Raw genomic sequence first — 27,777 nt, 5'->3', positions numbered from 1 at the left:
TGAGGGCTGTGTTAGAGCCATTGCCCATTATTAATGGTCTAGAAGTATAAATAGCTTGTAGATTTGGCTTCAGGATCATCTTTTCCTGAAGGCCTGCTTAGGGAGATGAGAAATGAGGGTTATGTTATTAGAATAAAAATTTGGCCTCTGGGGAAGCCCTTCCAGCTCAAAAAATTATGGACGGCTTTACAATGCTCAGAACCGTTCTGCATACACTATAACTCACCGGAAATTCAGAGCCAGCCACACACAGCAGAGACACATAGGAGGGTGTCTTCATTTGGAAGACTGAAATAACATTACCGCCTTGTACCCTGACGGCCGTTCTCAATGCCAAGGACAATCCTTGGAGATGAAGACATGAAAGTTGTCGGTATAGCCTGCTGACTTGTAAGCCTTCTGAGAAATTATCGTTAATAGCACTAAGTGAGAAAAGAGATCTAACCTTTGCTTGGGGGAGCTAACATAGGTTGAGAATTCACGGGGCAGTCATTAAACAGTATCCCCTTTCCCAAGGCCCCCCTTGGACACAGTGAAAAATGAGGTGGTACAGCAGGTCACGGAGGCCAACTTTCACTCTGGGTGAACTTGGGGAAGTCATCCAGAGTGGGACAAATTCATTAATTTCCTTTAAGCTTTCTACCTTTACGCACAAGGCTTTCCGTGGAGTGCTCCATTTTTTTTCTGAACAGTGGAGCTCTATTTACATCAGAAGGGACATCAAGTACTACAATAATCACTAAAAATGAAATCCTACAGCTTAGCCTGCCAACCAACATGGAAAGCGTGCAGCTGGAAGTGAGCTTCACAAGGCAAGTCACGCGCAAGGGAGGGAAGACAGCAAGATGCCAAAATAGCTTATGGATAGCATGAGAAAGGGGGGCAGACTGAGAACAGCAGGCAACAAAATCTAAAAAGACTCACAGAAGAGGATTTGGCTTAGCTTTCTAGAAGCAGATCGACAGAAAGAAGAACAGAGGGTGCCTGGGTGGCTCAGTCAGTTGGGCGTCTGCCTTCGGCTCGGGTCATGATCCTGGGGTTCTGGGGTTGGGCCCCGCGTCAGGCTCCCTGCTTGGCGGGGAACCTGCCTGTCCCTCTGCTGCTCCCCCTGCTTGTGCTGTCTCTCTCTGTCAAGTGAATAAATAAAATCTTTAAAAAAAGAGAGAGAAAGAAAGAAGAACAGAGAAACAATGTTGAGGCCGAAAGAGCAGTGTCAAACTCCGAGATAAGACCTGCCCAGAGTGCCTGCCGCCATAAATGCAGGGCTATGGCCATGTGAACCCAGGGTTTATAAGGACCCCTGGGTTATCTATCAAACTTGACAGTGTTGCTGATACTGTCACTGTCGTCTGTGTCATTGTTGAATGTAAAGGTCAAGAAACTAAAGAGTTGGAGAGACATCTTCAATATGAAGGCTATCTATACAAATGACCTTCTCAACATGAGACCACAGCCATGAACATTTCAGAAAAGGTTGTCTAAATGCTCTATGTATCTATTTTTTTGTACACTGACAACTCTGTGTAGGCCATGAAAAAAAAATGGGAAATTCCGTTTCAACTTAGGTGGGCATCTCCCCTTCTCTTACTCTGTTAATTTGTTGGCCTCTATGTCCACTTATCTGAGCTATTAACACGAAGACACGGTGCATGTGTGAAGGAGATGGTGGCGTGTTTACTGTACGTTCATTTGCTGAACTCTGAGCCCATCCGTACCTTGTCAGAACTCCCCTGACTGCTCTAAAGATCTTTAGGACTTAATCTCTCTTCATGTGAAACAAGAAACGACGCCCTTCTCATTTTATTCCAAAGCCATCTTTAATGCCAAAGATGAATGTGGATATGGGGGAGGTTGACATTTACTGAGAATTATTATTCAATCAAAGTTCTATTTTCTTCTTATGATGATTTCATTTGTCAGAGTAGTTTTAATGCAAAGCTTGTGATCAGGGTTTTTTTTTTCTTTAAACAATTGGCGCGACCATCTGTGTCACCTGAGGCTTCTTTTTGTTGATTATTTTGCAGCGTAGCCTCATGTAATGTGACACAATGAAAACATAAATAATTAGAGCCTTGTTTTGCTGGGAATGAACACTCCACGCACTTGTGTGGTGCCCGAGTACCAATTCCAGAGAAGGTGTGGCAACGGAATAGTCTTCCCACAAAAACACGCTACTTTTTTTTCCTTTCTTTCTAATCCTCCCTTTAAAATTATTTGTTTAGTTTGATTGGAGATCCACATCAGAGGTGGTTTCTAGGGCATGGGACCCGCCTGCTTGGGAACTTCCCACTGAGCCGATGAAGCTCGGAGCCGCCAGAGTTCAGAACAGCCCTGGGGCATTTTTGTTTTCTGTTTTATATCTCGTTTGTTCTTTCTCTTTGTTCTCTTCCATTCAGAGAAAGGTGTGTGTTAATGCCAACTTGTTAGAAGTGTACCCAGCAGGAGGAGAATGTGAGCTGTTTGGATTCTTTAAAATAGTTCTTGCTTATTTGCCCGGTGCATTAGGTGACAATTAGAGGGTAGTCTCTCCATAGATACAAGGGGCTCACTCTTCAAATAGCTAAGGTTAGAAACGTGTTACCTGTGGACTGTGATCGGTTACCCCCATTCTCTCATACTTAGCTCTTCAGGCTCCTCCTCCCATGCCCAGTAGAAATGGTTTCTGGCTATTCTTTCCATAGCAGAGCTATCTTCAACAAAATGAGATATGGTGGAGATTGACTCTGAAATGTTATATTTGGAGAATGTGGGATTCCAGCATGAGTTACGATTTCTGCTATCTTGCCAAAGCAGGCACTCTCTGGCCTTGCCTCTCGGAATGACTTGAAAACAGGAGTGCTGAGCTAAGTTAATAATCTGCGAGTATTTTTTTAAACTTAAATTTCAGAATATGTCATCAGCAGCAGAGTGATAATAAATTAACTTCGTTACAAAAATTTTTAAGAGCTAGAATTTTGGGTCAATGTTCACGTTTAGCTTACTGACCAATGCAACTTCCAGATCAGCTGCTTTGGATTGGTTATTTTTGTGTTTACATGTTTGTGTTCTCACTAGGGCAAAGACAAAATAGTCTTCTGAGATACTGGAAAGCATTTAGGGGGTGTTAAGAGGACTCCTCCAATACCCTCTTATGCCAGAAAAGCCATCCTGAGCCATTCGTTCTCCTCCTTCAAACATTTTCCTCTTTATATCCATAAAAGAGCCAGATTTTAAGTAGCAGAACTTAGAGCCAATGGACACCAGGGATTTTGATTTCCTACAAGCTTATTACTCAGAAAGGTTGATTAAGTATGTTTTACTCAATTAACCACAGATGTGCCCTTGTGCACGACTAGTTTGTAATTGTCCTAATTGATTCTGAGGAGAGATCTTTGGTCAGAGTCAAGCCAGATGTAGGCTTTGTTAGTGATTTTGATGGGATGACCCCAGGAAGCTCCATTTTTACAGCTTTGACATTAAAAAAAGCCCAAGAAGCTTGCCCAGGCCTCTCTGCTTGCTTAATTATATTTTTGATAATTTATTTTACCAATTGACTTGTAGTCAGGCCAGGTTATGTTTAATTTTGATGATGTTGCACAGACTTGCAGGAGAGGAAGAAATGTCTTAGCTCATTATCTTCTTGCTTTATCAGATCCGTTTTCTGGAAACTGTATGCAGATTCTGGTTATGAGAAGCTGTCTTTGAAAAACATTCCTTTCTTTCTCTCTCCCCTCTTCTGGTTCCTTTTGTTAGCACAGGGAGAATAGTCTGCTTCCTGTCTTCTCATCACTGATGTTGGGAGATTTCACCATTAGCCACTCATTCTGCTTTCTTAACTCCTGTCTTTCCAAACATGCCCACAAATTAATATTATTTTAGTAAAGTGAGGCTTTAAGATTGGGTTAAGATAAAGTTCCATTACATATAGCAATCAGATTAATTCAGAATTCTCAATTAATTCTTAGAACTTCACTGATAAAAACGGAGTGGGAGAAAACATCTTGAAACAGAATTTTATTTTTTACATTTCCATATTAAATTCAGCATCTATAACCTCCTTCCCCTTCGGCAGAAGGGAGACAATAACAGAAGGCAGAGAGCAGGGGAAGGTATGTTTTCTGTCATGAGAGAATGAGAAGTGCAGGTAGAAATGAAGTGATGGAATTAATAAAGTTTTTTTGTTTTATTTTGATCTTCACCTGTATCAGTGAACTATGAGATCCATATCGATTACAGTAGCTTCTGTATGTTCTGTTGTAATTGTTCTTATAAACATTTCTTACAGAAGTTCCACTTTTGTTGGCTCACACAAGCATATTCTCTTAGAATGTGGCTAACTCTGGGAATTGGAAAATAGAGCGCCCTTTTCACCCCAATACCCATCCACATGTAGTTCTTGCAGAGAAAACAAAAGATGCTGATCCAGGAAGTATTCAGTGTTATGTGTGGAGTTCCAGATGAGCAAAGATTCTGTGTAGATTCTGTGTATATGTTTTGTTAGCCTTAACAATAAAAACTGCTGGTTGTTTTATCAGCAAAAGGCGGGTTTATTCAGGACTAAATGAGAACTGCAACTTGGGACAAATAAGCTGTGGCAGGACTGTAGGTAAGTCCAGGGAACAGGTAGACGGGTGTGCTTTTATGAGGAGGAAAGGGTTACATTGGGAAGGCTGTTATAAACTAAAAGTCCATTGGTGTAAAGTGGAAGATTGAAGTGTGGTGCCTTCTCGTTGGCTGAGCTGTTTTGGGGTTGGGGGAAAGAAAGCATCCTTTTCTGCTCCTGGAGGAGTAGAGTAGGATCCATGTGCAAGGTCAAGTCCATGTGAAGAGGGAGAACGAGATTCTTGTCTCACGGAGTCAAAGAATGAATCTCGCGGACAAAGGAGAGTGAGTAAAGCGATAGAAGTTTATTACGTGAAAATACAGAAAAAGCTCTCAGGAGTGAGAGGGGTCCCGACAGGTTGCCACTGAGGGCCTTTAGGGTTGGTCTTTTATAGAAAGCTCACCAGGGAACTTAAATCCTATTAACATCTCTATTGATATCACCATTGAGCGAGGACTAGTGATAACACCTTCAGTGGCTTACTTCCTTTTGAGGGTCTGGTTATTCTTTGTCGGTCAACGGTGATTATCATAAAAAAGACACCCTGGGGCCCGAGGAGCTTTTGTCCAGAGCCGGAACCTGGCCTGCGGCTCCTGGACCTGTGCGCCTGACCGTCGAGGAAACAAACAGGAATGCCTGTTTGCAGTGGGAAGCCCGAGACTTCTGGAGCCACATCTGTGCAGAAAGCACGCTGGTGTTCGCGGGGCCGCACCCCCGTGTGCGTGCGGATGGCTCCACCGTGTGCGGTAGGACGGTCTGTAGTGCAGCCACGGGCATCCTTGGGTTCCTTGTTTGCCCAGAGTGAAAGTGTCAGAAGTTACCTGTGAGTGAATTTACGTCAATAAAATGTCTACTAGACAGTAAAAAAAAAAAAAAAAAAAAAAAATCATCAGCGAAGGCAAGACAAACCTGCTTAACAAACCGCCCCACCTGCCTAGGGCAGGGTGGTCCAGTTTGTTCCATTATCTCTGGTTTCCCCACACCTCCACGTTTTGGGGATTTCTGTGAACCTGATCACATAGCCCCCTATCTCTCTCTCTCCCTATCTAGCCCTGCCTGTCCCTCACTCACATGTAAGGTCAAATGTGTCTCTTCCTGGCGGGTCTGCAATTGACTAGGAGTGGGAGAGCTAGAGAGCTCCCCCTGCCCAACCAATGGACTCCATTTTAGTGAGGTTTCCCATGACTAATTTTTAATTTCTTCAGAGGAGAACACGTAAGTTCAGAGTGAGAGGGGAGGAATATGGTCCTGACAACACTTAAGTATTATATAATTTCATTTAGAACTCCAGATGTTTTAGTTTTCTCAGTCACATTTACCAGGCAATTCATAGTCTATGGACATGTGAATGAGTATTTTATGCAAAACTTTTAAATTTTATTTTAAAACTTAAAACTTTACTTTGGTCGATTTTGTAAATGTTGTCAGTTGAGTAAAATGTTAGAGTGTGCAGGTGTATGGAGTTTGTACCAAGATAGTGGGGGCAGTGTTGTCCATGTAAGGGAAAAATAAAAAATCTTTTTGCTCTACCATCTTAGGTTCTCCAGCTGCACTTGAATTAGACAGAAGTTGGGGAGCAAGAATTTCTGTCCCCTTTAAGTTCCTCCTAGCTGAACTAAGAATCAAATTGACATGAAATAAACAGGAGAAAATCAAATTTAATTTTGTGCATATGGGAAATCCACACAGACATGGAAATTCCAAAGACAGGCAAAATGAGCTAGATATGTCACTCCAAACTAAAGAGAAGGGGGTAGCAGTCTGGGACTTCAAAGGGAAGAAATGCAATTCATAGGAAGATGAAAGATAGTAAATGTTTGGTAAGCAAATGTTTGCTGGGCCACTGAGAAACAATGGGACACAGAGAAATTTGGTCAAACAGGCCTTGCTAGGGTCCTCCCTGTCTACCATACCTAGTGTATATCATAATGTAGTTATCTTTAGTGATAGCTCTCTTCTTGGAGCAGGTCCTCTATTTAAATTCTTTTCAGGCAGTTGTAGAGGAGGTAAAGAGCTTTTCCTGAATCTGCTGGGTTTTGAGTGCTTTTCTTTAAAAAAATTTTATTTTTTTATTTATGTATCTGGGAGAGAGAGAAAGACAGAGAGCATGTGAGAACATGAGATGGCAGATGGACAGAGGGAGAAGCAGCCTCCCCACTGAGCGGGGAGCCCAATGCTGGGCCAATCCCAGGACCCTGAGATCTTGATTTGAGCCCAAGTCAGACTCTTAACCTACTAAGCCACCCAGGCACCACTTTGAGTGCTTTTGAACTCAAAATAATCTTCATGCCAAAGTAACATGAGTGACATCTTGGGCTGGCTTGTCCTTGACCCACACACTGGTAAAAGACAGATGAACAAGAGAAAAACTAAGAGAAGTTTATTAACATATCTATCATACATACACATGGGAGCATCCAGTGATGAGTACCCAAAATGGATGGTTAGAACTTGGGCTCATATACCATCTTAGGTTAAACAAAAGAAAAAAGGTTTTGGGCTCCTGGGCCAGGGAGGCAAGTTCTGGGAAGGTGATCAGGAAAAATATGGTAAATAAGGGTTGTTAGTAAGGTTTATTATGCAGATTTTTCTTGCCTCCTCTAATGATAAGAGCTGTTAGGAGTCCTCTTCCTAGTACAGGAGAGGGAGAAACCTTTACAAATGGAGATTTCCTTTATAAGTGTAAATATCTTTTACAAAAGGAAAACTTGTGCCCTGTCTTTGGAGCTTTTCATACATCTACTGGTTCTCAAAATCCTTTAGGTCTAAAATCCATATGCCAAAGAGGCTTTTTGGGGAGTGGCATATTCTGCTATCTTTCATCCATCACTTCCCTCACTTGCATTGTTTAAGATGCTTTCAGTTACAAATTAAAGACAAATGAGCTCAAACTGTCTTAAACACTGAAGAGAAATATAAAATTTGAACTCTATGATAAGTTTAATATTAGGTTCAATCCATGGACTCAACCTGGTTATCAAGGAGACAGTTTTGGTTTATTCCTCCTCTCTGTTTTTAAGGTATTAGCTCCAAGGCTGTGATAGTTTCCCCCAAGGTCATGTATGTGAAAATTGCCGGCAGATTCTAGAGCCAAATACCTACAATAGAGGGAAGAGAAACTTAGTCTTAGAATTCCCAGCAAAATTCCTGATGGCCCATTTAACTGGTCCAAAGCAACTTTCTGATTTCACACAAATTGACCCAGCTTAGGTTATATGCTTGTTCCTTTAAGCAGTTTTTATGGGCAGGAAATTCAATACATTGTGGGCTTAATTAAGGCCACATTCTCTAGTCCTGAACAATCCCAGCCCAAGATTCAGATTCGGCTGAAAAACATGGACAAAGAATGGGGATGGATGGTTCCCTTAAATCTTAATATTTTATTCTTGCCACAAGAAAGGGGAGAGGTTGCTGGAAAGAAAACAACAATCACTGACCACACTATATTTTGAGAATCACTGGTTTAAGAACTATATACATATATTATATAGAGAGAAAATGAAAATACATTTAATATTTGTGTGTATTAAACAAAGGTGATGGAAAACTTGCAAAGACAGCTTTTTATCTAAAGAAAAATAGAGCTAAAGAATTAGGGTTGTAGACTAGAATGGGTGCAGCCTTTGGAATAAACTCATGGAGATTTAGTGTCATAGAATATTAAGGTTGAACACGAGAAAACTAGAGGAAACTCTAGTTTTTAAAACCTTTCTTGTATTGAGCTGAACGTCCTCCCTTTAAATGTTACCAAACCATTTCCCCTGGTGCTACCATTTGAAACTACTTATAAAAAGAAATTCTTCTTTTATGCGACAGCACTTCAAACATTTGGGGTTGGTTGTAGATAATAACCAGTGTAACACCGTTCTTACATTGGGTAGTATTTTAAAGTTTCCCAAGTCCTGTTATGGTCAATGTCTTATTTTATTTCTAAAAGAAACATTTATGAAGTTAGAAAAGTTAATCAGATTAGGGATCTTCTTGGCAGCAAGGGATAGATACCAATTTCAAAGATGAGGTAAGAAAGGGGAAATGTACTGGCAAATGATTCCAAGGAAAAGTTGAACCAAGCAATTAGTATCATAGGACACAGCTGAACTTGGAATGACTCAGGCAGCAAAACAACATGACTCTATTTCTCAACTGTCTCTCTGTTTATCGGCTTCTTTCTTATAGCAGGCCGCCTTTCTTTGGTAGTACCTATCATCAGTAGTAGCTTCTTAGCTGTCATATCCCAGCTTTGGCTATTGAAGACCCTCTGACCTCTCTCTGGTTCACAAATCCCATGCAGTCCCTCATAAATTAACCAGAATCAGGTTCATGTGCCTCTTACAACCAAATATAGTTAGAAGTTTGTTAGGGGAGGTCAAGAGGATGTGACCACAGGTTGACTGTAGAGCTAGACCAGGGCAATAGGAGGCTCCCACCTCCTCCTCTGTCCTTGGAATGTATGTTAAGCCCACCATCCCACACTAGGAGCTGTTTCAAGGACACAGCCTTTACAGAGCGATGTTATTGACACCATCTGGATGGTATAAGTGACTGAACCCACTTAAGGCTTCTATATAAACTTTTAAGATTCTGGTGGGTGGGTGTGGAGATTTGCTTATCTTGCAGCTGCTGGAGAAAATCTTCATAAGTAAGTTTCTCTGCTTAACCTGTCACCCACCAATCTGGATTGGCCTGCCTCTTTCATGGGTCTCTCCTTGCCCTCCTATATGGGGACCAGGTTCAAATTTCAACCAGGAAGCTTCTGAGGGTACAGATCAACAATTGGTAAGCCATCCAGGAGACTGAAGAAATGGGTCTTGGGAAAGAGCATCTCAGGTGGAAAGTTCTAGTGACATTCAACCTGTGTGTGTGGAGGAGTGGCCCATAGGCCAGACACTTGTGGAGCACCATGTGAGCATGGGGATACCCCCAAAACATCAGCAGGTCTAATGCTCTTGTTGGAAGAAATATACATAGCACACTCTGGCAAAGAAGGGAAATGAATGGTTGCTGTAGTCGGCTGACCTCTACTGTGGGTCGTCTGGCTGGCCACTGATGCCCAACTAGAAGCTGAAGCTGGAGTTTGAAAAATGGAAGAAAAACTGAGATTAGAGAAGGATGTGTGGTTGTCCACTACTCTGCTAGCTTCAGAGCTGGCAGACAAGGTGGGAGAGCAGGATAATAATTTGGAGGCCTTAGCGTGCTGCTTTGCAAAGTTCTAGAAGGGTGCAAGCTGCCATGGATTAAAGTCCAAACACTTGTGACAAAGCCTGATTGGGATAGTAAGAGGTGAATGCCTAGGAAAGTGAAGAGGAAGAAGTTGTGGTGACTGATATGCCAAAATGCCCTGACCCCTAATACAAAGGAAAGCAAAAACATAATAACAGCAATCCCAGCCAGCAGAGCAATCCCCAGTATGGGAAATGTCCATGATGAGAGAATATACTCCCATGGAGCTTATTGATATAGCTACCACGTTCCAGCAAAAGACCAGTGCAAGCATCCAGACATGGTTAGTGCAGCTATGGGATACAAGGAGTGACTGTATTTCTCTGAACGGACAGGAGGCAGAGAAAATGAGCAACATCACCATACATCCTAGTGTCTGGCAGCTCCCACATAATGTCTTGAAGGCTTTAAGGCACTCACTGTCTTCATAGAGTGGATTTTTCTAGCCTGCAGGGAGGCTTGGCCCAATGAAGGGGATCTCCCAGGGCACATGGACCCCTGGAAATCTATAGAGGAAATATGACAAATTTTTAGGTTGGGAATTGGGAACGAGACAGGCCATCCATGCTCTTATCTTTGAAGGGCCTGATCATGTCGTATTTGCCACTTGAATGAAAGCTAAGGTACTCTGAAGTCTATGCCAAGCACCTGGTATGAGATAGTGATATCTATACTGAGACCAGTTGTGGGAGAAGACGTTTATGATGTTGCGTAATCCATTGCTGATCTGGAGGAAACTGACATCCTAGGAAGAGGTACAAACTGTGGGAAAGACCCAAGACAGAGAGGGAACTCAAAAAGCCAAAGGCTATCCCAATCAGCTGTAAAGGGTCTGGTAAAAGTAACTCAGAACTAAGTGTAGTTTGATCTCATTGCTGCTAGGACCCCACCTGAAAAAGTAGACCAACAATCTACACTAGGAGTTCTTCAAGGATATACCCTTGAGAAAGTAAGATGTTGAGGCCATCTGGGTGATATACATGAATAAATCTGGTTAAGGTCTCTCTATAAGCTTTTAGGGTTCTGAGGGGTGGGTAGGAAGATCTACTACTCATCTTGCAGCCACCCAAGACAAGTTTCAAATGTAAGTTCCCTTGCTTATTACAACTGTCACCTACCAAGCTGGAGTGATCTGCCTCTTTCTTAGGTTTCTCCTCGCTCTCTGTGTATGGAGGCCAGTTTCAGATTTCACCCAGGAAGTTCCCAAGGTCACTGATACACAAGGTTGTGTCACAGTTGCCATATGGACAGTGGATGGTGTCTAGGACAGGCTCCTGGGAAAACAGTCACACTATTATCTATTACAGCAATCTCATTTTATGGATGAGGAAACTGAGCCATAGAGATAACAGGCAATTTACCCAAGACAATATTTTGCAATTGAGAGGTCAAAAACTTCAGGTCTTTGGACATCATGTCTTTTTTTTTTTTTGGTCTTTCCCCACAGTTTTCTCTTTTCGAATCTGTATTACTCCAGTTTTTAGCCAAGTGTCCTTATGTAATCTCTCAATTACACTTTTCTGCAAGTGTTCCATTTATGAATATCTTGGCACTCAGAATTTAGCAAAATTATATTACAAAGTAAGGGAAACCAAGGAAAACAGTAAAAATATTCCCTTAATGTTATTAGTACACTGTTATTATTTCATTAACTCACATTTGTCATTTTGGACATCTGCAATAATCTAACCCCCCCCTTTTTTGAGGTTTATGGTCATTATTTTTATTTTTTTAATTAAATTTTTTTATTTTAAATCCAGTATAGTTAACTGGAATACCTAACTGGAATATCTATATCTAATATGACAGTGTTATATTACTTTCAGGTGTACAATACAGGTGATTCAACAATTCTATACATTACTCAGTGCTCATCACGATAAGTGCACTCTTTAATCCCCATCACCTATTTCACCCATCCCCCCTCCCACCCATCTCCCCTCTGGTAATCATCAGTTTGTTCTCTATAGTTGAGTCTGTTGCTTGGTTTGTCTCTCTCTCTTTTTTTGTTTATTTGTTTCTTAAATTTTACATATGAGTGAAATCATATGATATTTGTCTTTCCCTGACTTATTTCACTTAGCATTATACTCTCTGGCTCTATCCCTGTCATTGCAAATGGCAAGATTTCATTCTTTTTATGGTTGAATAATATTCCATTGTGTGTATACACACACACACACACACGCACATACCACCTCTTCTTTATCCATTCACCAATCGATGAACATTTGGGCTGATTCTGTAATTTGGCTATTGTAAATAATGCTGCAATAAACATAGAGTGTATGTGTCCTTTAGAATTAGTGTTTTTGTATGTTTCATGTAAATACCCAGTAGTCTGATTATTCAATCATAGTGTAGCTCTATTTCTAAATTTTGAGGAACCCCCATACTGTTTTCCACAATGGCTGCACTTGTTTGTGTTCCTACCAAGAATGCATAAGGGTTTCTCTTTCTCCAAATCCTATCCAACAGTTGTTTCTTGTGTTTCTGATTTTAGCCATTCTGACAAATGTGAAGTGATATCTTATTGTAGTTTTAATTTGCATTTCCCTGATGATGAGTGATGTGAGCAACTTTTCATGTGTCTGTTGGCCTTTTGTTTGTCTTCTTTGGAGAAATGTCTGTTCATGTCTTCTGCCCATTTTTAAATTGGATTATTTGTTTTTTGGGTGTTGGGTTTTATAAGTTCTTTATATATTTGGGATACTAACCCTTTATTGGATATGTTCTTTGCAAATATCTTCTCCTATTCGGTAGGTTGTCTTTTAGTTTTGTTAATTGTTTCCTTTGCCGTGCAGAAGTTTTTATCTTAATGAAGCCCCCTAGTTTATTTTCGCTTTTATTTCCCTTGCCTCAGGAGACATCTCTAGAAAAATGTTGCTATTGCTGATGTAAGAGAAATTACTTCTTGTGTTATCTTCTAGAATTTTTATGGTTTCAGGTCCATTTTCAGTTTATTTTTGTGTGTGTCTTGTATAAGAAAGTGGTCCAGTTTCATTCTTTTGCAGGTAGCTGTCCAGTTTTCCCAATGCTATTTGTTGGAGACTATCTTTTTCCCACTGCATATTCTTGCTTCATTTGTTGAAGATTAATTGACTATATAATTGTGGGTTTGTTTCTGAGCTTTCTATTCTGTTCCATTGATCTATGTGTCTATTTTTATTCAAGTACCATACTGTTTTGATTACTACAGTTTTGTAATATAACTTGAAATCTGGAATTGTGAAACCTCCAGGTTTGTTCTTCCTTTTCAAGATTGTTTTGGCTATTTGGGTCTTTTGTGGTTCCATACAGATTTTAGGATTATTTGTTCTAGTTCTGTGAAAAATGCTGGTTGTATTTTGATAAGGATTGCTTTGAATGTGTAGATTGTTTTGGGTAGTATAGACATTTTAACAATATCGCTTCTCCCAATCCATGAGCATGGACTATCTTTCCATTTGTTTGTGTCATCTTCAGTTTTTTTCATCAATGTTTTAAAGTTTTCAGAGTGCAGGTCTTTCACCTCCTTAAAAAAACTGTATTTTTCACTTGAAAATATCTGTTAGGTTGGACTCGCTAATCTTACATTAAAACACAAATGTCTTTGAGATTTCATGTTTTAAGTATTGACCATTTTTTTCTTTTAGTTTCTCAAAATTTTTGAAGACCTTATTGCATTAATTGTTCTATGTCAGTAAGATTTTTCTAAATACTAACGTCTGGATATGTAATCTGATGGATCTTTATGCTGCTTCTATATATGTAATTCCATCTAGACATCAACATAACTAGAATGATTTTAAAAAGACAGTTCATTTCTCTCTTGTCATCTAGCTCTGATTCTGCTCTTTGGAGTCATGAAGAATAAAAGATTCCATTGAAAAACGTTAGTCAGAAAAGTGGCGTTTGACTGTTTTTCAAGACTCCCTTAGTTCCTAAGGAAACCATACAAAAGGTGGTTTGATAAAAATGAGAACTTATTAGCTCGTATCAACGTAAAATCAAAGAACAGGACTGACTCAGGTACAACTTGATCCATGTACTCCAGTGATATCTTCAGGGCACTATCTCTCTCTTCACCCAATCTGCTTCTTTCTGTGAATTGACTTAATTCTCAGGCAGGTGTTCTCCATGTTGCAGGGCTTTAGGAGCCCCTAGTGGATATCATCTGCATCTTTTGCCATCCAAAATTAAGAGAAAATCCATGAGCATCTAAAAAAGCATTTACAGAGCAAATCTCAAGATTTTGGTTGAAAAGAGGAATTCTGTTGCTTGAAAATAATATGAAACTGAGTTTAAGGATTTTTTCAAGGACTCCAACTTGTGAATAGGAAAGCTGCACTCAAGCCAGGGCTCAACCTTTATACCTCATTTCAGTTGAACATGCACAATCTAGCTCAAAATATTTTACAACAGCTATAAAAATTCTCAATCTTTGTTTTTCTTGGATGATACATGTATATATCCCCCTGAAAAACTCATTTACACTTTTAAAGTAAATGAAGGAAAATCTTACCATCTTTTTTTTCTTTTAAGATTTATTTATTTAGGGTGCCTGGGTGGCTCAGTCAGTTAAGCGTCTGCCTTCGGCTCAGGTCATGATCCCAGGGTCCTGGGATCGAGTCCCGCATCGGGCTCCTTGCTCAGCAAGGGGCCTGCTTCTCCCTCTGCCTGCCTCTGTCTCTCTGATAAATAAATAAAAAAAATATTAAAAAAAAAAAGATTTATTTATTTATTGGGGGGGGGGAAGAGGGAGAGAGAATACCAAGCTTCACTAGAGAGAGGTTTGTTCTCCTTTTTCTAGTTTTATAGTCTTTGGAGAAAGATTCTTATTGGTTCATCTTGGATCAGGGACCCATCCTGGTAACGAGAAGTTGAAATTTGAAAAGAACTTTGTCCCAGCTTCTGTCAGATGTTTATGCCAGTTAGGTCAGATGCCCAGTTGTTGTCAGCCAATGTTGCATCATGCTAAAATATTTTTTCCATAGTTACTATATGTATGGAGGAGGAACTCTCTCTCAGAAAGGGGGTTCTCCAATATTCAGCACACTCAGTAATGGATCTTCTCATAGCTAGTGGTAGCTTTAGGATATTAGTTCAAGCCCCCATTGAAAATTTAACATACATATCCTAGCTATAACTGGATTTTAAACTTCAACATTATTGCTGATAATATTTTATGCAAAGTGGACTTGTCCTTTTCAATGCCTCTTGCATACCTTTTAATTATCAACTCTCTTACTAATTTTATTTCTCTTCATCGCATAACAACTCTTGAATATATTTGGCATTAAAATAAATATATTTTTTAACTTAACTAAAGGAATGGCAATGATTATAGAATTAAGCAGACATGAATGATATATCACAAAAAGATGCATACTTTGGAAATTGTGTTATATATTTGTTTTGTAAAGGACATGCTTGGGTTGGAAAGGGTTCTAATAAGACTCATATACATATCTTCTACTTTATATTTCTTGGAGGACTTGGTTACTATTCTTTGAGATCTCTGAAATTTCCATAATAAAAACTGTAACTAATCTTTATAATTATAAAGGAATAGTTGATTTTCGAAGCCAGCTGAAATACTTTATCAGGTAAAACTTTTCCAGACTCCCCAGTGCACCAAAGAGACTGGGACACCATCTTGGTACAATGAGGTTTTCCAAAAATAAAGGCTTACATTTTAGAAAAAATATTATAATTCAGTTTCTCATGCATTGTTCCATAAAACACAAATACATCTGAGTAGATTATTAAACAGAAAATCATTTCAATAGGTGGTTTAGACCGAATTGGTAAGAAACTGAATTCAGGCCAATCATAAAAATTTACTAAAGTTTGCCATCTAGAGGCCTTCAGGGGTATATTTTGGAAAGTATTTTCAGATGCTTTTTCTATAATCTAAAGTCCTGGTATTTAAATGTTTCATGTCTTAATACGATAAAGATTAAGGTAAAAGGAGAACATTTACTTTATTATTGAATCTACACAGTACATTTTAAATTTTGAACTTTAAATCTTAAATGAAAGTACGTTTGTTTCTATTTTTTACTTACACAACCATTTTGGTAGTTACATTATAAGAAACCTTTTAGTCAAGACCAATTACAAATTTCTTCACCTTATATGTGAAAAGAAGAAATAATACATTACAGATTGGTAAATGTACCATGGGGCATATAATGGTTAACATTTTCTTGACTATCAAGGTGGACTGTCTTAGGGTTATTTGCATTCCTGGCCAGTACTGCTGCCTGATGGATGTAAAGAGAAAGTTGTTCATGTTAAATAACCGCAAGAGCAGGGAAAGCAAAATTCTCTGATAATGAAAGACAAAGGCATCATCTGAAACTAAGTTTTAAAGCCTAGAACTGTATCTTCATGTGTGTGTGTGTGTGTGTGTGCGCGCGTGCAGGCGTGTGCATAAACAATGTGTATTTGTGAATCTCTGGTACTTTAAGAAGCAATTGTAATGCATAGATCATTGCTGCAATAGATTACACAGTGGAGGCATTTATCAAGATTGCAATTGTGTTTTCATGAATGTTTTACAGTTGTCAGCTTATCAGTGCTAAAACAGAGGATAATGAGCTTTAAAATGTAGGTTATGGGGCCACAATAGAACCTACTTCTAATGAAAACTTTCCAATCAACTGAGTTGAAGGTTGGGAACTTTTAATTCTCACTACATCACATGGTGCTGGCTCTGGCAGTAAGAGAGACAGGATGTTATGGTTACTGCCAACACTGATGCTTTCCATTGCAGGAGGAGGTGGTGAGCATTCCATGTGATCCAGACAAACATGCTCAATTTTTAGCAACCATGGAAAACACTCAGAGGAGTTTCTTTAAATTTTTAGAAATTATTTCTATATCATGCCAATATTGGATCATTTCATTTCTCTCCCTCTCCCCCCCCCCACCCCCAATTTTAAGAGACCCTCCTAGGTAAGATGGACCTTAGAATTAAAAATCAACATTTGGGGACAGGTATCACTTCACTAAATGCATAGATTTACATCTGATTTCAGGATGCTAAGATGCATTCTGGTGTCAGACATCCTATACATGGGGAGGGGGGAAGAGTTTCTTAGGAATGAGAAACTGCTATGATAAAAATGATTTTATGTAGTGGACATAATATGCACCTCTGTAATTAAGTGTCTCACATTATGGTGTAATTACTCCATGTCCTCACACTGACCTCCAGGAAAAGAATGTCTAAATATTACATTATAATTTTACATTTGTCTTTTTAAATAGTATAGTTCCTGTGAAATGCAGTACATTGTGTTGATAAAATACCCAAGGCAATTTACCGACAAAAGACTATGTCAGCAGCAGTGAGATTTCTCCACTTAATTCTAGAAACCTCTTATATCTTGAAATCGAATTAAAAACAGTAATAAGGTTGAACCGATAGCTCAATCTCTGTGCTCATCAGTGTTTGGGGACTCCATGAACTGGCTTCCTGCGGCAGATTGTTCATTATGCACCATTCACATTCCACTAATGATAGCAAACATTTTATATTAACAGTATCAAGATCTGATGATGAGGAAAACGGGTTTGAGGTTTGCCTGAAGGAGAGACACTTCTTGAACCTAAAGCAACTCCTCTCACTACAGTCCAAGCATGCAGTTTATCATAGCAGGAGTTTCTATTTACTGGTAAGTTGGTAAGCGTAATGGTAAGCATAATGCCATACAGGATCTTCCTGACCGCAAGAGCACATCCTACCAGTGCGATTGTTAATAGTGTGTATATGTGTGTGTGCATGTGTGTTTTTTTAGTCAGGATGCTCTGCTGCTTTGTCTTCAAAAATGGTGTTGTATATATTTCAATGGTCTTATTATATATTCAAATTCTTGCCTTATCAGGAAAGGTAATTCATTTTCTTTTGAAAAAGGAATCCACTAATGTAAGTCTCATGCATTTAGGTCCTCATGAGTCCTACGTATTTAACTCCTTTAAAGATTTTCTCAGCCTGGCATAATGGTTAATCTTATGGCTCTGGAATTAGACTACTTAAATTCATATCTCAGCTTCTGCCGAGCTCTGTAACTTTGGGTAACTTACTTAAAACCTTTCTGCTATACAATTATCTGATGCAAATAGGGATAATAATAGTACCTTCCCTTTAGGATTATTGTGAGAAATGAATGACTGAAACATATTAGGAGGTCAATAAATATTCACTATTAGAATGATATTTAATCACCAGTCAATAGCCTTGAAACCTACCTGTCTAGTTTATTTCTCTGTGTCAACAAAATCTCGATTACTCTTTCTGACAAGAGACTCTTAGGTAAAAATCAACACCTGGATTTTATAAGAAGGTTTTGAGGTTATTAAGTGTAAGAGGCAAGCTGAGTTTCAATTTGACAGTATTCCACAGTAATTTTAAAAATGCATGATTTTCTAAAGAACTAACTCCTTGAATAAGGAGCTCCATACTGAAAAATAATGAAAGCACGGTGTTGTAACAATGGGCATTAGCGCTGAGTTACAATTACACTTACAGGTCTGTCATTTGGTCAACATCTCTGGGTTTTACATGCCTCATCTATAACTTAAGATAATGTCATTTCCTTAATTAGGGTTGTTTTGAGGCTTAATTGAGATAATATAATTAAATCTTATAAATAAGAGCTAATGAGTAGAGGTTTTTTTTTTTTTTAGTAGGGAGAAAAGGCAGCATGGCAAGGGATGGCTAGATGTAGGCACATTACTCCGACTTTCCCTTGACAATTCTGGTTCTATTTTTCTCTATGTCTGTACAAATTATTCCCTGTTGCCCTACTTACTTACCTCTTTTTTTCACTGAATTTTCCTCTTGTTCCATGTGTATGTTTCCTCTTCTCCCCTTTTTGTCCTGCTTATTTTCCACTAAACCCAAAGTAGCATTTTGATGAAAGCATTTTTCTAAGTTTGCTGAAAAGAGATTCAAGTTTAAAATTACTCATGAAGTAGAATATAAGAATGGCTAGCACACATTGTTTTGAATAAGGGGAAATATGTATAAGCATATAATTGTCTACCATCAACTGACATATTCTTTAGGCCAGGGTTGACAATATTTTTGTAAAGGACCAGACAGTAAATATAATAGATTTTGTAGGCCATATGGTCTCTGTTGCCATTATTCAACTCTGCTGTTGTGTGAAATCAGTTGTAGACAATACATAAACAAATGAGCATGGCCATGTTCCAATAAAACTTTATTTATGGACACAGAAATTTGAATTCTACATAGTTTTCACATATCATGAAATATCGTTCTTCTTTTGATTCTTTTCCAACTGTTTAAAAGTGTAAAAACCAGCAATTTGCAACAACATGGGTGGAGCTAGAGAGTATTATGCTAAGCAAAATAAGTCAGCCAGAGAAAGACAAATACCATGATTTCACTCATATGTGGAATTTAAGAAACAAAACAAACAAAGGGGGAAAAAAAGAGAGGCACCCAAGAAACAGACTCTTAACTCTAGAGAACAAAATGATGGTTACCAGCCAGGAATGTGGGGGAGGACAGGTGATGGGGATGAAGGAGGGCACTTGTTGTGATGAGCACCAGGTGTTATATAGAAGTGCTGAATCACTATATTGTACACCTGAAACTCATGTTACACGGTATGTTAACTAACTGGAATTTAAATAAAAACTTAAAAAAATGTAAAAACCATACTTAGACCACAGGCCATATTAAAACAGGCAACAAGCCGTATTTGATCCATGGGCCATACTTTGCAGACCACTGCTTTAAGCTATGGGATTTATGCTGATGTTAAGAAATGATATATTCAAAATCCACACTAATTAAAAATAGATTAGAAGAGACTGTACTATCAGGTTGAGTGTGAACAGATTATGGAAGACTGAATAACAAGAAGAGGCATTTAGATAAATGATGTTATCAATAGATTGCTTTATTTATTCTTAAGCAGAATTAAGTGATAAAAGCAACTTTTGAGGAAGATTCATCTGGAAATGCTGTGCAGTGTGGACAGTGAAAGGAAATGAGCTAGAGTGAATTCCCAGCACACTTTCATGTCAGCTAGTCCAGGTGTCAACTAAAGAGGGCCTTGGGTTGGCCGGCAGCTTTGAGAATGATAAAGGAGATGGAAAAGGAAGAATCAACAGAACGGATAAAACAATTGGATTTAAAAGTAAATGGAGGTGATACCGAAATAAAATGGTGACTTTATTAAAGTCAGCAACTGGGATAAAACAAGAAAGTAAAAATAGAAAGAGAAGTCATAATTTGAATTATATATCTTTTCTAGACCAAATGACGAAGTACAATAGGGCTTCTCTCTTTTCCAAAGAGATTCACAAAAGAAAATCTTCTGAAGATTTTTCTTCATCATTTTTTATAGTTTAAACTGTTATTTTAGTTTTTATGTTGTAATTAACTAAGTCAGTAAGTCAGCTAAATAAGTGGAGACTAAATAAGATTAAATAAGACTATTACTGGTCTTACCTACGTGTGAGTAAAATAAGAAAAGTTTCACATAAAAATGCCATAGGCAACAACTGAAGTCATGATAGTTTAATAAAGCATAGAGTATATAAACACATTTGTTTTTCTTTGCTCTATTAGTATGTAATGGAAGAAAAATGGCGCCTGTTCAGATCCTATTTTCTGGACATTTTTACAACATAACCTTCAAGGATGTGCATTCCAAGTGAAAACATTTACCAGTACTCTGAATCACTGAGAATAAAATAACTCAACATTTTCAATAGAAAACTCAATTTTCAAGCTATCATATCTCATTTCTTACCAGAGACATGCTACCCAACTCATGACTCCCCTATGTGAACTTTTTCTCCATCAACTGAGAGAAGTGTTGTGCCTCTAAGAAGTAAGCATACAATAGGACCTTAAGGCTATGGAGTTCTAACTTCTTATTTTTCCCAATAAAAGCTGTTTTTATAAAATAAAGTATTCCCCTAAGCACAGACTGAGTTTAAATAACACATTTGGTTATTTCCTGGAAGTTGGGTGGTATTATGTGACAAGTTAAATGTTAAATTTCTATAAAGTAGTTGACAAATGGGCATGTGTGAAGTAGTTTTGGCCCTTGTGAGTTGTCTTTTTTGTAATTTGAATGATCACTTCCCATTTCTTTTTTCACACTGAGAAGCAAAACCATCTTTCTCTGCTTTAAAGTAACAAAGTGATATCCACCTATAAAAGCGGTTAGTACGTAACATCTTTATGCCATATCCATGTATCTTTGGGATTGTCTGCGGCTAGCACAGCAAAAAGCCTTCCAATCAGAAGCAAGTGGTATAGATAGTAAGTAGGTCAATTAACTCAAAAGGTTGTTTACAGTGAGGAATCATGAGATAATTTGTTATATGCATACATTAAAGTTTTTCTATTAAGCTAAAACCTATAAATACATGTTCATTAACTTTTTTTAAATATAAGACCAAAGTTGTTCTTTGCTTTTTAGTTTTTTTTAAGGATGGGTCCAGGGATTAGAGTTCACTGTATTTTGTCATAAATTGTACACATAATATATCTTATGTGAAAGCCAGTTTTATTTTTAAGTGGATCAAGACCTTAGAGACCACTGTGAAGTAATCTAACCTAGGTAAGAAAAGACTTTCAGATGTTTACATTTTTTTCCTTCAGTTGTTTAAAGTTCTGTCTACTGAAGCTAATTCAGCCCTATTGGTGATTTATTGAGTCTTAAAGCATTCAACCTAGTTCTTCCAGAGACAATATCAAAGAAACACTTTTATAATCATATTTGATCAGTTTAAGCAATATTTAATTGAATTACATAATTATAACCATAAACATAATTTATAGCAACATGTTTGGGAAAAAATCTAAATTACCCTCTTGGTAAAAACAAAAACATAAAAACCCTCAACTAGTAGAAGAAGAAATATTAGACTACATAAGAGTACTATTTTTGGGCATTCAGTATGCTATGGGCATCAGATATATCATCATAGAACTAATTAAGAACATTGGTTAATATGATGAAATATTTATGTGGTAGTTGTATGACATATATATTGGATTTTAAAAGTTGTTCTATTAATGTTCTTTAACAGTTTTTGAAAAATCTAGAAAGTACTACTAGGTTTTCAGCTCTTGAGAGTAAAAGATGAATCTTATTCATAACTGTATGACCATTGCCTGACATATAATAAACATTCAATTATTATTTGAATGGCTAAATCAGTGGATAGTTGAATAAATATCTACACCAAAGGGGAAAAGGATAATATGCTGACTTCTACATGGCTTCATAGGACATAAATCTAGATTACTAAGTTAATTTCACCGTGGAAATGTACTCACCTTTATATTACTATGGGAAATGTTTTCTTTGCTCATTAGATAACAATATAGAAAGTCCATCCTCAGTGTGATTTTATTCTGTCTTAAACCAACTCAACTAACCAGATCCTACAATTTGTAATTTGACTTCCACTCTCAACAGAATTGAAATAATTTAAAGTTAAGAGTGATAATCTAAACATCTAATTACATAGTTACAGCAAACTAGATCAGGGAGATTGGGTAGCTGATCACGCATTTTCATTTCTTCACTTTTTACACTCCTACCCTCTCAAGCTATACACAATTTCCAAAATGCAAAACATCCAGGCTACATGCAGGCTAAATTACCTGTGGGTAGTCTGATTCTCCTCCTACTGTATTTTATAAGTCCATCTACTTTTCTTAATAAAAATAGTAACCACTGATTCCAAAATAGCATGTGGGCTTCTTATTCCTGCATCAAGAATGATTTCCCACTGTAGTTTAATTGTGATAGTTGGTGTAAATTTTCTAACTTTTAAAAATGTTAATAATGATAGGTTTCTAAAAAGTTTCATATTATAAAGTCATAAGAAAGTGCAAAATCTTCATCTAATGCACTATTAAGATGGTGTCACTATGTGCAAATCACAGTAATATATTGAAATTGCTTTGAATAAATACTTTCTTTTCACTCCTCATAAAGCTATTGATATATCATATTACTTTTTATAGACTCTGTTCTGTGATATGATGTTCCTAGGTCTAAGTATACCCAGCATGGAAAAAAAAACTTTCCTTCTGATAAAATGACTTTCATTCTGCCCCCAAATATTTTTTGATGGTATCCTGTGAGCACAGAAGTCAAAAATCTAATAACTCTTTCTCAGTTCTTCTTGATCTCTCTCCTTTCTTTTTGACTCTTTTGATCTCTGACAATAAATAAACTTGCTTAGTTATTCTTCTAATTTTTTTCAATCTTTTGTATTCTCATTTTCTTTCTATCCCTTAAATAGTTGTTCCTCAGGTTTTTTGTTTTGTTTTGTTTTTTATTAGAGCACTTCTCATCTTTTTTTTACACAGTGAGCATTATGTGGACAACTTGCAAATCGCTTTCTAAAATCTTGGCTTCCTTTTTAATTTTAGTCCTATAAATGCAAACATTGGCCAGAAACCTCACTTGGCTATTCAGTCATCATCAAAACTAGAATCACCATAATCCCCTTCTCAAATTAAGACACCTTGTTATTAGAGGCCTCCACGTTTCTGTGCTTTCACCACCCATCATTGAAACTTAAATTCAAGAAGTCAACTTGGCTTCTAAATAAGTTCTGGTACTAATTTCAATGTGGGGAGGTTGGGGGCTTCCCACACAGCATCAAATATTCTCCAGATACCAGCTGGGTGTCTTACAATTCAACTCAATTCTGACTCTATCTACCTAGAGATGGTAGATCCCACAGATTGAGGGTTCAGTCCTACAAGACTGTCCCCCACCCCCTACTTCAGATGCCAGGCACAGGTCCAAGTTATTATCTATGCTTCTGATGCACTGACTACAGATCGAAAGTTCCCATAAACTCCTCCTCTGGTTCCATTAATTTGTCAGAGCAATTGATAGAACTCAGAGAAACATTGTAGTTACTAGATTACTAGTTAATTATAAAAGGATATAACTCAGGAAGAGCCAGATGGAAGAGATGCGTAGGGCAAGGTATGGGGGAATGGGTGCAGAGATTTCATGCCCTCTCCGGGTGTCTCACTCTCCCAGCACCTCCATGTTCACCAATTAGGAAGCTCTCCAAACACAGACCTTTTTTATGGAGGTTTCATTGCATATGTATGATCGATTCATCATTTGCCATTGGTATTTTATTGAACCTCCAGCCCCCCATCCCTTTCTGGGAGGTTGGGGAGGTGGGACTGAAAGTTCCAACCCTCTAATCACATGGTGTGTTCTCCTGGCAACCAGCCCCCGTCCTTAGGTGAGGTCCACCAGTCAACTCATGAACATAACAGAAGAGACCTTGCCGATTCTCTTCACTTAGAAAATTCCAAGAGTTTTAGGAACTCTGTGCCTGAAAGGTAGAGGAAGACCAAATATATATATTTTAAATAGCAGTATGACAGTTTTTCATTTTTCCTCACTCTTCATATTCTAGAATGAACGTGTGTATTAGTGACTATTATTTGCCAGTATCACATAAGGTCCTGGAGAACTAAACCCTGGCAACTTATTGTTCCTGATCTGGAGAACTCTTAACTTGTGCAAAGTGAAAGATATTATGGGAAGAAGACAACTAAGAAGATAAGGGGGTAAATGAGTGGTCAGTTTAAAATTTGTATTAGATTTTGAAGAAAGAATGGGATTTTGACTGACAAAGAAAGGACAGAAAGAACACATCAGATCTCATGTTTTCATTCTCTGGTTATTTGTTTGTGCTATTCTTTCTGCCCGTCATTCCCTCTCCTTAATCTCTACCTATCAAAATCCCACTGAACTTTAGGATTGGGGGCTGATCATCTTGTTCAATGTTTTTCAACCAATTGCAAATGTGTGTGTCAATCTTAATTAACTTTAGTGTCTTCTTGGCACATGGTAGGTGTTCAAAATATATTTGCTAAAGTAATAACTAACTGCATAAGAAAATGAGCTATTCAGAAAAACAAAAATACAGTTTATACACTGAGTTTCAAATTGCCCAGGCTTTTTCTGCTGTATTCACGTATGAAGTCAGGAACTGACATTGAGATCCTAACTGTGAAGTGCTGTGTAAGTATTCTGGTGCCTTCTAGTCAGAAAGAATCAGTCTTTTCACATCTGGTGTTGTCCACAACAAATATTATGACCTATTATTCTAGTATCTTCATAGTTAAGAAGGGTCTGAAGTTTAATCACAAATGGAAATTCAATTATACTGAATAATAGTTATAATATAATATAATAATAATTATCTGGATCTTTAGTTTCTCCTAATCTTCTGTTCTACTTTTTTCAAACTGTAACTAACACTTAATTCATTTGAATTAAGGAAAAGTTGATTTTTACTAATTCATTCACTGAAATATTTTGTGCTTGTAGATGTAAAAATATAATGACATTTACTATTTATTGAGTGCTTGCAATATGCTACTCACTCTACATATATTACTTCACTTAATCTTTATAGCCACCCAGTGAATAATTCATATCCCATTTTATGGATGGAACTAAGGATGGGAGTGATAAAGTAATTGCCTGTTCATAGTCCTAGGAGGTAGAGGCCCTATATTTGGGAACTAGGTCTAATGTTAAAAACAGCTCTTATTACACACCTTGCCCTCAACCACATAATAAACAAAATAGACATATAAGGGGACATGAATTTTGAATGCATTGCTTCTCATGTACACAATCATCAACTGAGAAAAGTGTTTCTGCTTTATTCATTTTATTTTATTTTATTTTATTTTTTAAAGATTTTATTTATTTATTTGACAGAGAGAGAGATAGCTAGAGCAGGAACACAAGCAGGGGGAGTGGGAGAGGGAGAGGCAGGCTTCCTGCCGAGCAGGGAGCCCGATGCGGGACTCGATCCCAGCACCCCAGGATCATGACCTGAGCCGAAGGCAGACGCCCAACGACTGAGCCACCCAGGTGCCCTGCTTTATTCATTTTATATCAGGAACATAAAATCATGATTTATTTTAAAAGTTATATTTAGATGGGGCCATTCTCTCAACTCCAGCTTTAGTCTTTGAAATAATCCAGCTGGATATGATGAATTGTATTGGTCCTTCAAGCTCTAGCATCTGTAAATCTTCATTGTGAATAGTTAGAAGGGCTGTGCTTAGCTGCAGGTTGAAAAAATGTTTTCTTTTAGAGGTTAAAACCACACTAGCTGGATATTGAAGAGAGGATGGGGACACTTGTCAATTATCCCCCAGTAAAGGTGAAAAATAAAATGAATGCTTTTCCATTCCATATAATATTCTATCAGTTGTGGCTTTCATTGCTAGGACACCGACAAAACAACCAGGGAAAACTTGAGCGTGAAAAAGCCAGTCGGTGTTTTGGGCTGTATTATGGAAATAACGAAGTTGGAATTCTTTTCGTTCTCTTCTTTTCACTAAATTAATTTATGTTTTTCATTTCGTAGCAACACATTCACTGAAGAGCTGCTCAAACTTGGCAGTCACCCCTCCCCCCACACTCCTTTGTACAATGGCTTGAAAGATACATTTTTTTTAAACTTCCTTTTTTCCTCTTCCTTTTGTCTTCCTGGGGTGTTATATATCTAAGTGACAGGAGCCTTACAAAAATTTAGGAAGATAAACACTCTGCGTCTGTTAGGTACAACAAAAGGATTCATACATCATTTACAAATTTCCCTCCTTACCTTTCTGGTATTGCGGAGGACAATAACCCTGGATGGGCTCAGTACCTTATGGCTGATTGCTGTCTGGGACATCATTAGCGGTGATCTTGTCTTGTCATTGGTTTATGGATGTCACAGAGGACGGTGGTCTCAAACTGGGATCTCTGCAGCAGGGCCAAGAATCATTGTAGGTTATTATCTACTTGCAAGATGATGAATGCTGTGTTAAGATTCAAAAGGGCTTCTGGAGATAATGTTCAAGGAAGTATACATTTTATCATTTTTCTATAAAATTTTCACGTTAAAAATTCTATGGCTTATCATTATTTTATAATTAAGTTTTGATTTTTTAAGATGTGCTTCATGGTCAGTTCTCAACCTGGAAACTAGAAATCTGGAAAACGTGTCTGTAACACTCATAGTGAAAAAGTCCAGGACACCAATTGCCCCTGATTTCATATGAAGCCAGACTGGCTCTCTTTTATTTTTTTGCTCCTCAGTGAATTGATTGAACTGGGTCTAAATTCCTTGCTTGATTATTACCTAGGCATAACTTACATTATACAAGGGTTCTGAGTCATGGCAGGTTTCTGGACGAATTGTGCTTTATGGACGAATTGTGCTTTATGGACCGGATGCTTGCTTTGCAGCTCCCCCCACATTTAGCATGACAGTGAGCTCCTGCTGCCAACACTGTCTATCTGAAAGGCATTGATTACGGGGCTGGAGAAGGACCGCTGGGAAACGGCCACATCCAATTGGGGGCTAACCCCTAGAGGTCTGGGTAACCCTACTATGTGCACTGCCTTCTCCCAAACCGCAAATGCTGCCCTCTAATCATTATTACTTTTACTTAGGGGAAAGTGAAAAAAAAATTAATAACCTGGGTATTTGGATGGCAGCCAGGCTGCAGAGGCCTTCTCCTGCCTTTGTATAGGCTATGTTAGATGTGGGGATATGTTTTGTGGGCCTGTCCTATGAAGAGGAGACACCTGAGATGCAGAGATTATTCTGCACTTGCTTGACAAAGGAAGCACCTCCAACCCCCACTCATGCATCTCTGAGAGACTAACAATCACCTTTCCATGACAGCTTTTCCTCCTCAAATACATTCTATATTAAAACCCTGCTTTATACAACCTTTGCATGGCTCTGCATATGAAATACTAAAACATCATGAGTTTTAATGAAATAGTCAACCTACTACTTGAAGAATTTATATTTATGGCCGGCAGACTAGCTACCCTCCAACATGAGCTAGGTGATGCATTTCTAGGAACTTCAAATTAATCCTTTTCATTACAGAAGTAGGTACCCATGAAAATGAATAGAAA

The 27,777-nt window shown here is 38.0% G+C and overlaps 1 long non-coding RNA gene across 6 annotated transcripts in view; it reads left to right on the top strand.

Annotated features, from left to right (window-relative positions):
• LOC135362772 (uncharacterized) overlaps positions 1–27,777 on the top strand; it is a 62,002-nt gene that overhangs the window by 19,582 nt on the left and 14,643 nt on the right. For all 6 annotated transcript variants that reach the window (XR_010407957.1, XR_010407953.1, XR_010407954.1 and 3 more), the window contains exon 4: positions 17,336–17,466. This is a non-coding gene — a long non-coding RNA (uncharacterized LOC135362772). The remainder of the gene's footprint in view (positions 1–17,335; positions 17,467–27,777) is intronic.

This window comes from Mirounga angustirostris, unplaced genomic scaffold (assembly GCF_029215605.1).
Source record: "Mirounga angustirostris isolate CCGP_5_RB_7025 unplaced genomic scaffold, mMirAng1.0.hap1 SCAF_1, whole genome shotgun sequence".
In the NCBI taxonomy this organism is placed as follows: domain Eukaryota; kingdom Metazoa; phylum Chordata; class Mammalia; order Carnivora; family Phocidae; genus Mirounga; species Mirounga angustirostris.
This window is presented reverse-complemented; position numbering and strand designations above follow the sequence as displayed.